This window comes from Schistocerca americana, chromosome 3 (assembly GCF_021461395.2).
Source record: "Schistocerca americana isolate TAMUIC-IGC-003095 chromosome 3, iqSchAmer2.1, whole genome shotgun sequence".
NCBI classification, from domain to species: domain Eukaryota; kingdom Metazoa; phylum Arthropoda; class Insecta; order Orthoptera; family Acrididae; genus Schistocerca; species Schistocerca americana.
Window position 1 is genome coordinate 879,692,782 of NC_060121.1, and position 5,664 is coordinate 879,698,445.

Genomic DNA, 5,664 nt, shown 5'->3' on the forward strand with positions numbered 1-5,664 from the left:
TCTGTTCTTTCGGACATGGATAGAGCGTCTGCCATGCAAGCAGGAGATCCCGGGTTCGAGTCCCGGTCGGGGCACACATTTTCATCTGTCCCCGTTGACGTATGCCATCGGTGACCATGCAGCTCGTTAGAATGAAATTACAATGGAATGAACACCCTTAGCTGCTTACAGGCGTTGACATACGTCAACGGGGACAGATGAAAATTTGCGCCCCGACCGGGACTCGAACCCGGGATCTCCTGCTTACATGGCAGACGCTCTATCCATCTGAGCCACCGAGGACACAGAGGATAGTGCGACTGCAGGGATTTATCTCTGGCACGCCTCCCGCGAAACCCACATTCTCTGTTTGTGCATTCGCACAGAGAAGAAGAAGACGGTCAAGTGGCTGGTGAGCCTTAACTAGAACAGACACCATCTTAGTATATATATATATATATATATATATATATATATATATATATATATATATATATATATATATATATATATATATATATATAGTTAAGGCTCACCGGCCACTTGACCGTCTCCTTCTTCTGTGCGAATGCACAAACAGAGAATGTGGAATGTGGGTTTCGCGGGAGGCGTGCCAGAGATAGTCCCTGCAGTCGCGCTATCCTCTGTGTCCTCGGTGGCTCAGATGGATAGAGCGTCTGCCATGTAAGCAGGAGATCCCGGATTCGAGTCCCGGTCGGGGCGCAAATTTTCATCTGTCTCCGTTGACGTATGTCAACGCCTGTAAGCAGCTAAGGGTGTTCATTTCATTGTAATGTAATACTTTGGTTGATAAAGTGACCGGATGTGACTCACATTCAAAGAAATGGTGTCGACAGCAATTGAGAGATTTATACCAAGTAAATTAATAAGAAGCGGTACTTCTAAGGCAGCCCTTATTTGCAGATAAGAGCGCATTTTGCTTTATTTCCAGTTTTGCTATTTCACATCCGTGAAGTGGATGTATCAGTGCTGCAGCACGTACGGAGTAAGGAGCTAGCGGTAGGTTGGCAACTGGTTCACAGAGGCGGTTGGCCTTTTGGCGCTCTCAGAGCCTGTGGGATGAGGTGCCGACGAAGAAATCGCTCGTGACGTCAGCAAAGAGTTTTCAGGGAAAGTGCATTTATTGTGGCGCGCATCAAGTAATTGTTATTACTAATATTTGCTAACGAAAGTTGCCTTTCTACTCAGACATTAAGAGGAGACTGCGGCTCATACTTCCTATCTTTCAGTAATTTTACAATGCCAGGAAACGTTGATATTAATTAATAAATGAATAACTTTGGCACAACCGAAGATGTACGATCTTATACGAACCATACCGATTGTACGCTCAAGTTACAGATTGTGGGCCATAGCCGCCAGTCGTCGATAGGATGCCTTTCGATCTAGTCATACGATAGACCGAGCTCTCGTCCTGTTAATAGTTAGCCTATAATCAGTGTAAACAAGTTCATTTTATGGTGTTTCTTAAATAAACACAGCGTAATACCATCCCATGTTAAAATTATTTGCACAAAAAAGTTCTTCCCTCATAAGTAAAACACCTACAGTATTACTGCACGTTCAGAATCGGACGGCGCTCTACGGTTCTGCAAGGAGACATAAAAACTACGAGAGCATCTCCACATAAAAGATAGGAAGAACTCATACATGGCAGTTCACTCAGTCAGTTCAAGGACGAACTGGATTAATTATTGCAAAACTCAGGTGGGAAAGTGTGGCCATTTGTACTGCACGCTCCTTATACCACCATATACGGACTCGGCGGCTAAACTGAGACGTTTCTGAAGGTTTAGTGCGAGTGGGGGGCTCTTGCATACTGACCCACCCGTGGTACAAAATGCGGGTCAGAACACTGTCGTGGAAGCAACAAAAAATGAGTGCCAAATTTAAAAGAGCGCAAAATCTTCAATATTGGCGATTTTTACTGAAGCTCAAAACTTAGCGCTGACTTCAATGCAATATGCAAGGCTTTCGACACCGTTCCTCACAAGTAACTTCTAGTCAAATTGCGTGCATGTGGAGTATCGTCTTGGTTGTGCGACTGAATTCGCGATTTTGTGTCAGATAGATCATAGTTCGAAGCAGCTGGCGGAAAGTCATAGAGTAAACAGAAGTAATTCTGGCGTTCCCCAAGGAAGTGTTACAGGCCGTCTGCTGCTCCTCCTCCTCTGCATAAAAGATTTATGTGACAATCTGAGAAGCCGTCTTAAATTGTTTGAAAATGATGCTGTGATTTACCGTCTCTTGAAAACATCAGATGCTCAAAACCAATTGCAAGTTGATTTAGACAAGAGATCGGTAAGGCGCGAAAAGTGGCAAGGGTGTGGAGCGTGTGAAGATGGAGAGCAGGTGGGATGCAAGGGTGCAGGCGTGGGAGTGGGAGCGGGTTGGGGTGGGAGAGACAAGTGGATGGGGAGGATCAAGCTTGCGGGAGGTGTAAAGGATCCGTATCCATTCGAGGAAAAGGAGGAGGTGCGGGAAAGGAATAAAGTCACAAAGGATCTGCATGGGGGATGGATGCGATAGGTGTGGCGGAGCACATGGCGTTCAAGGATTTGAAGGGACTTATAGTAGGTAGGAGGTGTTGATATCCAGGCAAGGTGGGCATAACAAAGGATGGCGTGGATAAGGGACTTGTAAGTGTGGAGGACAGTGGTGGGGTCCAAACCCCTCGTTCGGCTGGGGAGAAGTTTGAGGAGGTGGAGATGGGCTTGTGCCTTGGCTTGGTCTGTCTGGAGATGGAGGGTCCCAAAACAGGCACTAAACTGTGAATTGCAGAGTAGTCATGTAGATGTAGATATATTACCAGGGTCATATTTAGGCATGCTCAACTTAGCATGTGTGGCAAACATTCTGTTGAGCTGTGACCGAAGGCTCTCATTTACAGTAGTCTGGGTACAAAATGCGCAGGCGTGAACACACCAAATTCACATACCAATAGCGAATATTTCCTGGCTGGTAGTAACAGAGGCAGCAATGTCATATATCGGACGATGAAACAACAGTTTTGGTGCAAGCGCGAAGGCTGTCAGTCATACTTTGCCCTGCTGTAGGTCGCCCCATTTCACTCTGTTGGCAGCCACATGTTGATATACGTGGCCGTACTGCCGTGTGCCGAGCCTCGTCGTGTGACTAGTAGTTCCTCTCTGTGGTCACCGTGATTTTAACATAGCTAGCACCGAATCCCATGCTGTGCTAAGTTGGTATAGTGTCTCTGTTCAGCGGTTTGTGGAGATGCTCATTTCCACCATTTATATAGTAACGCTGCCCCAGGGCAAAGATATGGTTATGACAATTTTGGTATTGTTGTAGTCCATACTGTACACCGCACTGAGACAAGGCTCAGCCACTGCAGATTCTCTGGCTGGTCCAGAGGTGTGTGTCGACGATGTTCCTTGCATATGTGCCACAGAGCAACAAATCTGTCCAGTGTATGACGTCCTGCAGCTACAAAGAATCTCACAGACAGCAGGCCGCCTCAGACCAATATTGTCTTTTACTGAACCTAGAAGACCTTTGAGTTTCGTTGGCAGACGTAAGATGCATTTGACTGTTTCCAATAATCTTCCTATTTTCGAAGAAACACCGCCAGTGCATGGTAAGACAATCAGCCCCTTTTGTTCTTCACCTTCTTCCAGCTCCTCACATTGTTCAACATGCACCATGTGTAAGGCATGGCGAAACTACTATATGGAATATCCATTCTGTAAGAATACGGTACAGAGATGGCATAGCTCATTGGATAAGCTGTCTGAATCTGATGTGGCTCATACTCTGTGGACCAACGACCTAAGCACACCACTTCATTGCGCAGGGTGCTGACACCTGTTGGCCTGCAAGCATAGGTGTACGGCACGCAATATGGCTCTAGCTGCCATCCTCTTTACTCTGCATGGTAGTTCGCTCTTTTTCTCAATCTTAACCATAAACCTGATGTTGGAATGAAGGGAATTTAGAAGCTGAAAAATGTATCCAACGATGCAGTGTCCTGGGGCCAAATTACAAAGATGTCATCCACATACCACCAGAAGCATGTAGTTTTAACACCACTGACTGTAGTGCTTTCTCCTTGAAATATTCCAAAAAACGATTAGCCGCAGTGAGTGGCAGGGGCCCTCCGAGTCCTCGAACACCATGCGCTCCGCCTTGCCTTCCATATCTGCCTTCCTTCCCCCACGCAGCTCCTGTATGAACTCATCCCCTTACCCACCTCCTCCTTTTCCTCCAACATCTCCGCATCCTTTACACTGTCCGCAGGCTTGATCCCCCCCAACCCCTGGTTTCCTCCTTCCTCTCCACCCCCCCCCCCACCCATTGCTGCACCTCTATCGCTGTATCCCTCCCTCTCTCCACCTCCACACCCTCCATTTCCTTCATCAAGGCAATTTCCAGCACCTCCCTCGTCCGGATGATGAACTTCGCCTTGACATCTACCCTTCTTTCCAACTATAACCTGGCCTTGTTCCCCCCTCCCAGGTCCCCCTTTTTCCTCTCCCCTCCTTCTCCCAGAGCGGATTTTCCTTCCCCCCCCCCCCCCCCGAGACCCTGCACCCCATCCTCGCCTCTCTCCCTTTCACGACCCTCCCTACCTGGCCCTCTTTTGTGCACCCCCCACCCAACTCCCCCCTCTCTTCCCGTCCCTCCCTTCTTCCCTTCTCCCTCATCTCCTTGCACTTGGAAGATCCTCCGTTTTGATCATCGTCATCAGTGTGCCAAGTCAGTGTTGTGTTTGATGCTGTTTTCCTGTGCATCGAGAGGTGTGATTTTAATAGTGTGCTGGCCTTGTACTTAGTGTTACTGTCAGTGATTGTTACGTGCTACACCATCCATCGATACTTTTATGCTCCGGTCATAGTGCGCCTTGTGTTCTTTTAATTGTCCCAGTGTGTGGTTTTCTGTGTGTCCTACTTTTTTACGGTTTTTATCTCCATTTTACAGTCGCCCCTTTTTGTCTATTGTCTTCCATAATGTTACCCCCCTTTTTTATATCTATGTACACCATGTTTTCTCCTTTATGTTATTTTTAAATGTCTTCTATTGTATGTTCTATGTCTTTTGGCTGAAGAGCAGTGCATATACTGCTGCCAGCCCACCCCGATGGAGAACTGAAATACAACAAAGGAAAAAAAAATGAACTGACAGGGGATTACAATCAGTCTGTCAGGAAAGCCTCAACATAAATACACATTCTTACTAGTAGCACTGCCTGTTTTATTTATACTGGGTGATTTTTTTCACCGTGTATGAATTCTAGGGATTGATCGGTGAGAAGATACAGAACAAAAAAGATCTGATGACCTTATGTCCGGAAATGCATAGTTTCCATCCTAGAGACCGTTTATTCAATCACACTTTGTTAACAGAGACTGTAGTGTAATAAGCGCTGTACTATGCAGTCATAGCTACAGTATGCACGGTTTCCACCTAGAGGGTGGTACTATTTCTCATACGTCACGCCATAGCGCTGTCTCCTGCCGTTGTAATTGATAATGTGTCCGATTGACTTCTCTTGCTGACTCACCTTGTAGTGGATGTGATACAGCGTCGTACACGGTGGTTCCGTATTCGAATCGAAAGCTTGCCTTACGGAAAGGCAAATGGCAACAGGAGGTGGGCAGCAAGGTTGTATCAGGAGCACTGTCCCCTACGACAACAACCACA

At 46.7% G+C, this 5,664-nt stretch overlaps 1 non-coding gene across 1 annotated transcript; it reads right to left on the reverse strand.

Moving 5' to 3' along the window:
* Positions 1 to 208: 208 nt before the first annotated feature.
* Trnat-ugu lies at positions 209 to 282 on the reverse strand. Its single transcript has one exon. It is a non-coding gene; the product is annotated as a tRNA-Thr (tRNA).
* Positions 283 to 5,664: the final 5,382 nt, after the last annotated feature.